We start from the raw sequence: 10,033 nt of genomic DNA on the forward strand, positions 1-10,033 counted from the left end.
TCCCACACACTGATGGTGCTACCCCACTCACATCCGCTGACGGCACGGAGTGACTGGGGCCAGCGCCAGCAGTGTGTGAGAGTGGGGACGATTCCGGCCCCAATCGCCCCTCAGGAGCAGGGGGAGATAGAGAAGCCCTGAAGGGCGATTGGGGCCGGCACCAGCAGCAGATGCCAGCTGTGGCTCTGGTGCCAACAGCGGGTGTGAGCGGGGCCAGCACTGGCAGCAAGTGCAAGTGCCAGGAGGGACCGCCGCACATGGGAGCAGAGAATTTTCAGTAACCACCAGAGGCTCACCCCGATGACAGCAACCGGCACCCCTCCTTGGTCTGGTGCCCCCACTCATCTGCTCCACCATCCCACCGCAGCCGATGCCCACCATGTTCTGTGTTTGCCCCATGGTGGTCAGCACACGTAATAGCGACCATTTGTTCAGTTGTTCCACCTTTTGGTCTATTTGCATATTAGGGTTTTATATATATAGATGTGGGTGGGTTTTTTTCTTTTTTTCCTACCTGTTATCTAAATTTATGTCATATATGTTAAATTCTGTGCAAATCCATTTCCACATTTTTACAAGATGAAAGATAAATAAGTAAGTAGGAACATAACCCCTATACTCAATCTCAATGGTAATATAAAATAATGATTCTTGAAACAAAGAATTTTTATGCTGCTATGTAGGAAGTATTCACATAAAAAGGTCTGATGAGGGCAGGAATGGTCCTAATAGGCTTCACAAACTGATAGTGAGCACAAAGGATGGGTGTATGAGGACAGCAAGGAGGATACAGGACCAAATGGAGTGGCAGGCCTGGACTAGGGAGAGTAGAAAATTAAGTTTGATAATTTGAGGACCTAAGGTAATAATAGAATGTAAGTGTCAAGCAAGGGAATTTTGAACTGAGGGGACAAAGGAGCAAAGAGCTTTCAGACTGCAAAGGTTGTCAAAGGATAGCTTATAACCTATGTCTAATCCAACCTCATGAAAATACTTGGACATGCACTTTTGTTATTAAAAATGGCCTGGTGAATGAATACAGCCAAAATGAAAAGGGCTTTTCATTCTTGTTATTTAGTGCCCAAGTATAATTTAACCACAAGCAGGGACAGAGCTATAGAACTTTTTTGCAGTTCATTTCTTTTATTCTTTTATCAAAGGACTTGATCCAATATAGAGCACGGAGCTACATGTGGTATGTACAGAAATGATACCTTTCCATTAAATGAAAAAAGGCCTGCTTCAGTGAGTTACCATGGAAACAGCCTAGCGTCCATCCTCATTTCTAGTAAAGAATCATAGGTTTCTAATGGAAACCTACCAGACAGACATATTTCTATTTCAACTCTTTAGTTGCTAACTTTCTAAATAGGTTTGAGGATTTTTGTTTTAATTTAAAAGAAGTAAAATATGTGCACCTGGATGGAATATGCAGGACTTCGTGTATTTTTGCTTTTGTTTGAAAAGGTTCTTTCTTTTTCAAAAAAAACCCAAAACACCCCAATTCTTAACAAATTCAGAAATGCATTTTATGGCCACTGTAGCATCAAGGAATGAACAAAGCAGTATTTAAAGGTCACACCTGCGGGTGCTCAATCCAGGGCCTAAAGACTGCAGAGACTACACTTGTAGGTGGCAGAACCCCCTACTACCGAGACCTTTTCTTCATCCAGTGAGTGAAACAGGTGACTCATGAGCTGGATTCGTTTTTTATTATGGGAATCTTAAGAAATAGTAAATCCAATATAACGATATGATGCCCAATTTTAGACTGAAGTGAAGGCACATTAACATTGACCTCTGGGATCTCCTGTACAGAATTCCAAATAATTTATGATCACCTTTCCAGAAGGTGGAATTTTCCCTTCTTCCCACATTGTATGTGGGCTGTGCCTATTGACTTGCTTCCAAAGACTAGACCATGGAAGGGGGTTGTGGTGACTTTATAGTGAAGAAACATGGCAAGTGCTACATCCGGGTAAGTGATCCAAGTTGTGCATTGTGAGTCTGGTTGACACCATGCAACCTAGATATGATGTAATGACAACTGCACTTCATCTGTGTGACCTTCCTCTTAAAAACATATAACCCCAATCTAACCATTAGATTAGTATTAGACAAACCCAAGCTGAGGGACATTACCCTACCTCTTCTCATCAATACTGTCAAAGTCACCAAAAAGAGGAAAGTGGAGCCTGGCCAGTGTGGCCAGTGTCGCTCAGTGGTTGAGCATCAACCTATGAACCAGGAGGTCACGGTTTGATTCCTGGTCAGGAAATAGAAATGTTTCTATTTCTTTCTGCCTCTCCCATCCTCTCTGAAATCAATAAACATATATTTTTTTTTAAAAAAAGAGGAAAGTCTGAACATGACAGTTGGCCTAGGCCAGTGGTCGGCAAACTACGGCTCGCGAGCCACGTGCGGCTCTTTGGCCCCTTGAGTGTGGCTCTTCCACAAAATACCGACTTCTGCACATGGGCCACGAAGTTTCAATTGCACTGTACATGCGCACCCGCACGTGGTATTTTGTGGAAGAGCCATACTCAAGGGGCCAAAGAGCCGCATGTGGCTCGTGAGCCACAGTTCGCCGACCACTGGCCTAGGAGATGTGATGACTAAATGTAATGTGGTAATATAGATGGGCTTCTGGGGGAAAAATGAACATGGGCTCAAGTGGAATTTTAGGGGAAAATTAGTAAAATCTGAATAAAGTTTGGAGTTTAATTTTTTTAAAAAATAATAATTGAGAAGCAAAATGCTAATGTGAGAAAGAGCATGTGAAAAGGGCATGGTATTTGGGGCCTCATAAACCATACTTCAAAGACAGGTTCTTTCACTTTCAAAATGAGTGACTTTGGAAGTTATTTAACCTTTTCAAGCCTCATATTCCTCATTTTTAAAAGAATAATAATGCTTACCTGAAAGGTTATTGAAGAAATGTATAGTGGACGAGATGTGGTATATCATATTTAATATGCATTGTCTTTTAAATGACTGGTATTTTGTTGAATGCACAGCAGGTGCTCCCAAATGTAGTTTAATTTCTTTCCTTCCCCACGCGTCCAGCTCAATATCCAAAAGGCCAGAACCTCTGTCCTTTTGCCTGAGGGTTTTTGCTGCCAGAGGCTGCTTCGTCCAACCAGTCACACCTGGGGAATGAATCAGTTCTACTCCCCAGAAGCACACCTCAAGCGGAAGCTGGGGGCAGCGGTGTGTAATTACCCCAGCTCCTTCACCTTGGAGGAGACTGAAGCTAGGGTGCTTGTTCTGTACTAGTTGCCAAAGATCCCCAACAGGATTAAGCTTCAGTTGCCCACAGTGTAATTCATTAATTATGTGTCTTCTATTGGCTACTTTCCCTTCCTTATTGCTCTAGTGGTCTGTCCTGGGATCATCTACCTGATAAACTACTTGCCCTTGGATCCTCATCTCAATGTCAGTTTTTGGAGGAAGCCACACTAAATAGAGCCCAGTCTTAGTTCACAAGGGGAGAGTGGGAATTCAATTGCCCAGGGCTAAAGGAGTGTATCCCACCCAAGAATGCACTGTTCTTCCCCTGCAATTTATATGTGTGAGGACCAATACTGAAGGAATGATCCAATCAGTGGGAAAACATAGCACACAGTACCAGCAAGAGAAAGGTAAATGGTTACAGAAAATCATTAGTATGAGCCCTTGGAAAATAGAGTTCAAGGCAGGCTGGAATGTTGGAGGAAACTTACAGAAATGTTAGCACTCTATTCGATGTTGATCTGTCACATTCAGAGTTTCATAAAGGGCCTATCTGGATTGGACAAAGGCTGAAAATTGTACTGCTCAAAAGCATCAGTTGAGTAAGTAGCTGGGTGATTGGATGAATAAATAAACAATAGAGATACAGCACAGAAGAAGGTGTTCCATGTGGTGAGAATAATTCTAGTTTTTGCATGAACCTCCTTTTTCCTGATGGTCAGTGTGTTAGTTTTCTCTTGTTGTATAACAAAAAAACCTACAAATTTAGTGGCTTAGTACAACACAAAATTATCACCTCACAGTTCTATGGGCCGGAAATTCAGGCTAACGTGGCTGAGACATCAGCTTAGGGTCTCAAACAACTGATAGCAAGGTGTTGCCTGCAACTGTGATTTCAAGGGAGGCTCCAGATCCTCTTCCAAGATTTCTGGTTATTGGTCAATTTCCGTTTCTTGCAGTAGGAAGACTGAGGTTCCCTCTTTCTCGTTCATGGCTTTCTGCCAATGGTTGCTTTCAGCAGCAAGGGGCAGCCCTTGGTTCCCTGCTGTGTGGCCCTCTTCAAAGCATGGCAGTTTGAGTCTTTTTTTTTTTTTTAATATATCTTCATTGATTTTAGAGAGGAAGGGAGAGGGAGAGAGAGAGAGAAACACAAAACAAAACATCAGTGATAAGAGAGAATCATTGATTGGCTGCCTTCTGCACGTCCCACATTGACGATTGAGCCTGCAACCCAGGCATGTACCCTGACTGGGAATTGAACCATGACCTCCTTGTTCATAAGTCAGTGCTCAACCACTGAGCACGCTGGCCAGGCAGCAGTTTGGGTCTTGAAGGCCAGTAGAAAAATCTCTCTTTTCTGTTGGCTAAAAGGGGCTCTTGTATAGAATAATGTAATCATGGAGTGGCTTTCCTGTCAAGTCAAAGTCTCACCCATACTCAAAGGAAGCATGTTTATACAGGGCATGTATACCAGGGGGCAAGAAAGTTGGGGTCATCTGAGAATTCACCATAGTCCACATCTGCACATCCAAATAGCTAGTGGGGTGTTTTTTGGAAGGAATTGTGTTTGGGCTTAAATTTGTATTTAATACTACAATAATAAGTTATAAGTATCTGGGTATAATGTTTACATGTTAGATTTCTTGAATTCTAAACTTCCTTGAAAACCCTTCAAGGCAGCTTAAAGTATTAAACATATATAATCTTTAACATCAGTAGTGTTTAAAATGAGAAGATTTAACAATGAAGTAGAAAGTGGAAACATCAAGGACATTTTGTTATTATATTAGTGCATCCCAGTTATTATATTAGCTTTCTTGCTCTGTTTTCCACAAAGTGACGTAGAGATTTCTAAAGGCAAATTGTTTTCATTTCAGTTCAGTAAGTAATTATTGGGCACATACATTTTTCCTAGAATTGATTCCATAGGTGTTGAAAAAATATCCTTAGTATTGTTATAGGAACAATAAGGCTTAAAAATAAAACAAAGGATGAGACAGAATATAATAAATATAGATTATATGTCTAGATTTTGCAGAGATAATAACCCATACTTAGATGTTACTTGGGGCAGCTACTGTGTTTAGAGTTTACATGGATTATCTCATTCAAACTCTGAAATAGCTCAGGAAACAAGGGGCATCTTTGTCCTTTTTCCCAGATAAGGAAGCCAAGATTCTGACAAAGCTTCACAGTAACTCTGCTCTGATGGGTAGTGGAGGGAAGTCTCAGGCCCAGGTCTGTGTCCTTTTCCAAAGCCCGTTGTTTTAGTGCTGCCCTGCTCCAGGATATACACAAATGATGCCACACCGACAGCACAGTGGAAGCAGGCTATCTAGGTAAGAGTCCTTACACAGAGCTGCATGAAGGAAGTCATATAAGGAGGGTAATCTTTTCCTGAGCAGAGCAGAACAGGAAGAATAGGCCTAGTGATGTGATCGGCACATACCGGGTCAGGGACTCAAGAATGAGATGACTGCTGAGCACAAATTAAGAAACAGCAAATTATTGCATTCAGTTTTATTGAAGTGAAAGGAGAAAGATTTGATACTTCACAGGGGATTTCAGGACAGGAATGAAACATTGAACACAAGATTCACACCCATATCCTGTTTTTAATAACAGTTTTAGATCACTGGAATTGGGAAACACCACAGATGTCATCTAGGCATGTAAGTTGAGAATACACAGCTAGCCCTGACCGGTTTGGCTCAGTGGATAGAGCGTCGGCCTGCGGACTGAGAGGTCCCAGATTCGATTCTGGTCAAGGGCATGTACCTTGGTTGCGGGCACATCCCCAGTGGAGGGTGTGCAGGAGACAGCTGATCGATGTTTCTCTCTCATCGATGTTTCTAACTCTCTATCCCTCTCCCTTCCTCTCTGTAAAAAAATCAATAACATATATTTAAAAAAAAAGAACACACAGCTATAAGCTAGCTACTTCTCCTTAACCTCTTCTGCATAAGCCACTGGGCAAACAGGCTATAGATGCAGCCTGAAATCAGGCAACAGAAAAAGGACCTGCCTGGGAGCAAAGTCTTTTGCTTGGAAGCTCCATTGATGAATTCAATTCCATCTGTGCATATTCTGTGCTGATTTCAGGATTGTGTGACATACAGTAAAAGAGGGCATTTTGAAAAATCACAATGCTAAAGTTCTAACTTTTGTTGCTAAATGTTTTTCCTTGTTATTTCTATAGAAATTTTCCTGGGCTATTTTTACACAATGAGGGGGAGAAAAAAAAAACCTAGTGTTTATTTTCATGTAATTTTTCCCTCTGGATGATTGTTAACAAATTTCTCAAGTTGATCATACTTCAAATACCTAAAGTGATCCCCCAGAGGGTCCAAAGCTCCAAAATGACTAAGTGATGGGAGTGGAAGGGGCAGTCGAGTCAAGTACAATAATAGTGACAGTGACCTTGGGGTCCAGAGAGTCCTCCATCATTAAGCGGCTCTGGTGAATTGGGTGAATAGGGTAAATTTGTTGGCTTTGATGTTTTCATCTAAGTAGTGAAGCAGTTGGCATAAAGTGATAGAGTCGCTTAAAACTGAACTTTATGGAAAATATTGTTCTGAGGAATTCAACAGGAAAATTATTTTATAAACTAAAATTAAATCTAGGGAAATCGCAACCTGTATAATAAAGCTGAATAAAATAAATGCGTGAACCTTTTAAAGAGAGATTATATATAGTAAGTTGTGTATATTGCACAATTTTTCTCCATCCAAGGATAAAAGAAACGTCCTATGGCAAGACAGGGCCAGCAGAGGGCGTTTAGTTCCTGAGCCTCTTGCTGAAGGAGCCTTGGTCCTGTCCAAATAAGGAAACAGTGACTTTGCTTTGAACTTGCACTGCTTGAAAGCTGTGCTAAGGCTACTAATCTAAGCAAATATTTGCTTGCATTTTCCCAGGGGAGTAAAGATAAAGGCATATTTTTAAAGAAGTAACTATACAACATCAGCATTGTAAGCATGATGAAACTTTTAAAAGAATGTATAGACACAATCTTTCCTTGTGTGAAATAAAGCATTAATTTCATGCAGAATATTTTAGAAGATCATTCTCATAGCAGTCCTTGAAAATTGGTTAAATGCTGTCTTCATTGTGTATATTTGAATAAATATGAAATTCCTTTGGACATAACCGAAATGAAAAAAATCCAGAACAAACCAGATGCATAGGTAGAATAATGAAAATGCTTATCTTTACTTAAAAATAATCAGAATAACATTAAAAGGAATTGTGGTTGGAATTGGCTCCCATCCTTCACATGTTGGAAATTATTGCTAAACTCATTTAAGACATCAATTGAGAAACACAAATAAATTTGAGCTTCTGTAAATATTCATAAAAGCAGATAAATCACCTAGTCACACTAAAGGCCACTGTGGGAAGATATATTTAAATAGAAAAATTATTATTAAAATGGTTGTTCCAATGCTTTTGTAAAGTATAACTGGATGTCATCATCATCATTATCCCAGACACTAAGATGCAATAGATATGAAATATAGAACCAGACTTCCCTGTGTACAGAATTTGCAATGGCAGTTTGGAACATTGACTCCATGATTTTTAGACTCTCCAACCTGCATAGTTATAAAAGGAACTGTGTTAGATTCCTAGGGCTGTCATAACAAACTACCACAAACTGGATGGTTTAAAACAACAGAAATTGATTGTCTCACAATTTTTAAGCCTACAAGCCAATAATCAAATTGTGAGAGGGGGCGTATTCCTTCTAAAACTGTAAGGGAGAATCATTCCTTGCTTCTTCTAGCTTCTGGAGTTCACCAGCAGTCCCCATGGCTGGTAGGCACATGGCTCCAACGCCCATCTGCCGATCCACAGGTCTGTTGTCTTCTTTCTGTATGTCTCTGTCTTCTTAAAAGGACGGCAGTCATTTTGGTTTAAGGGCCTGCCCTACTCCAGTATGACCTCCTGGTAACTTAAGTAATTACCTCTACAATGGCCCTATTTCCAAATAGGTTCACATTCTGAGACATTGGGGTTTAGGATTTGTGTGTATCGTTTGCAGGGGGACAATTTTAACACATGACAGGAGGACAGGAGGTTTCAAAAGGCGGGGAACTCTGTAGGAGTTCTATGAGGGGAGTAGTTGCCTGCCCTCTAGAGCAGCGGTTCTCAACCTGTGGGTCAGAACCCCTTTGGGGGGCGAACGACCCTTTCACAGGGGTCGCCTAAGACCATTGGAAAACACATATATAATTACATATTGTTTTTGTGATGAATCACTATGCTTTAATTATGTTCAATTTGTAACAATGAAAATATATCCTGCATATCAGATATTTACATTACAATTCATAACAGTAGCAACATTACAGTTATGAAGTAGCAACGAAAATAATTTTATGGTTGGGGGTCACCACAACATGAGGAACTGTATTAAAGGGTCGCGGCATTAGGAAGGTTGGGAACCACTGCTCTAGAGGGATGGGGCCAGTTTCCAGTGACAGAGTTATGAAGAGGAGAACTCAAGGCAGGGGCAGCTTCATGGTGTGCAATCCATGCCGTTGAACAGGGCCCTGTAATCTTGAAAGTCTTAATAATTTTGAACAATGGGTCCTGCATTTTCATTTTGCACTGGTCCCTGCAAATTATGTAGGACCCCACTCTGAGAGCTTTCTATGTGCTTCTTACACTGGTGGGGTTTGGCAGGCTGTGACCTGACTCACACATGGCAAAGCGGGCCATGAAACTGAATTACAGTGACTGCCCTGCCTGGGTCATCTTGCCTCTCTGAGTTGTCAAGCGATAGAAAGTGGTCCTCTTAGCACTGCAGAGAGAGGTACTTAGTGATGGGAATCTAGAAAGAACCACAGACAGACAGGAGAGGGAGCATCAAATTCTGACAGGCAAGAGAACAGGAAGGAGCTATAAAGAGGCAGTTCAGGTAAGACCTCTCCTAGACTTTTACCAACCTGGGAGAATCAAAAGCTAATTAGAAACCTGGAGGAATTTGGGAGTGGGAAAGGGAAATAAGAATGAAAAAAAAAACACAACACAAAAAACAAAACCAAAAAACCCCCCACAAAAACAAACAAACAGATAAACAAAAAACTTAGGAAGGTGAAATAGAGAAGTCAACACTGCCCTGTCCCACTGCAGACTTCCAACCTAAAGCAGCCCAATTTAGAGAAGGGGAGGCGATCTGCCATTATATTTCACTGAGTTTCAATTGATAATATTAAACAGACCAATCTAATTTCTGAATTGAATCCCCTGGGGATCTAGATAAGTAAGCAGAAAAATAATAAACCCAGTAGTTTTCATCAAGGGATAGGGAATGATGCATGATCTCTTTTGATACATTTTAAAGGGTTGATAGGTATTATGGGCTGAACTGTGCCCACCCCCCTCCCAATCCCCCAACAGGCATTTCCTTGTGGAAGTCGTAATTTCAGTGCCTCAAAATGTGACTATATTTGGAGTTCATATCTTTAAAGATGTAATCAAGGTAAAATGAGGTCATTAGAATGAGCCTTAATCTATAGGACTGTTGTCCTTATAAGAAGAAGAGATTAGGACACAGACAAGCGCAGAGGGAAGACCATGTGAAGATACAGGGAGAAGATGGCCATCTATAAGCCAAGGATAGAAATTCACAGAAGAAACCAATTCTGTTGATAGCTTGATCTTGGACTTCCAGCCTCCAGTACTCTGAGAAAATGAACTTCTATTGTTTAAGCCACCCAGTGTGTGCTACTCTGTCATGGTGGCCCTAGCAAACTAATACAATGGAAGGCAATAAAAAATGAGTTGTTACAGAGATCGA

General features: G+C 41.0%; 1 protein-coding gene across 1 annotated transcript in view; it reads left to right on the plus strand.

Annotated features, from left to right (window-relative positions):
- Positions 1–10,033, plus strand: part of GALNT13 (polypeptide N-acetylgalactosaminyltransferase 13) — a 500,019-nt gene that overhangs the window by 477,483 nt on the left and 12,503 nt on the right. The window lies entirely within an intron of this gene.

This window comes from Myotis davidii, unplaced genomic scaffold (assembly GCF_000327345.1).
Source record: "Myotis davidii unplaced genomic scaffold, ASM32734v1 scaffold753, whole genome shotgun sequence".
Lineage (NCBI taxonomy): Eukaryota > Metazoa > Chordata > Mammalia > Chiroptera > Vespertilionidae > Myotis > Myotis davidii.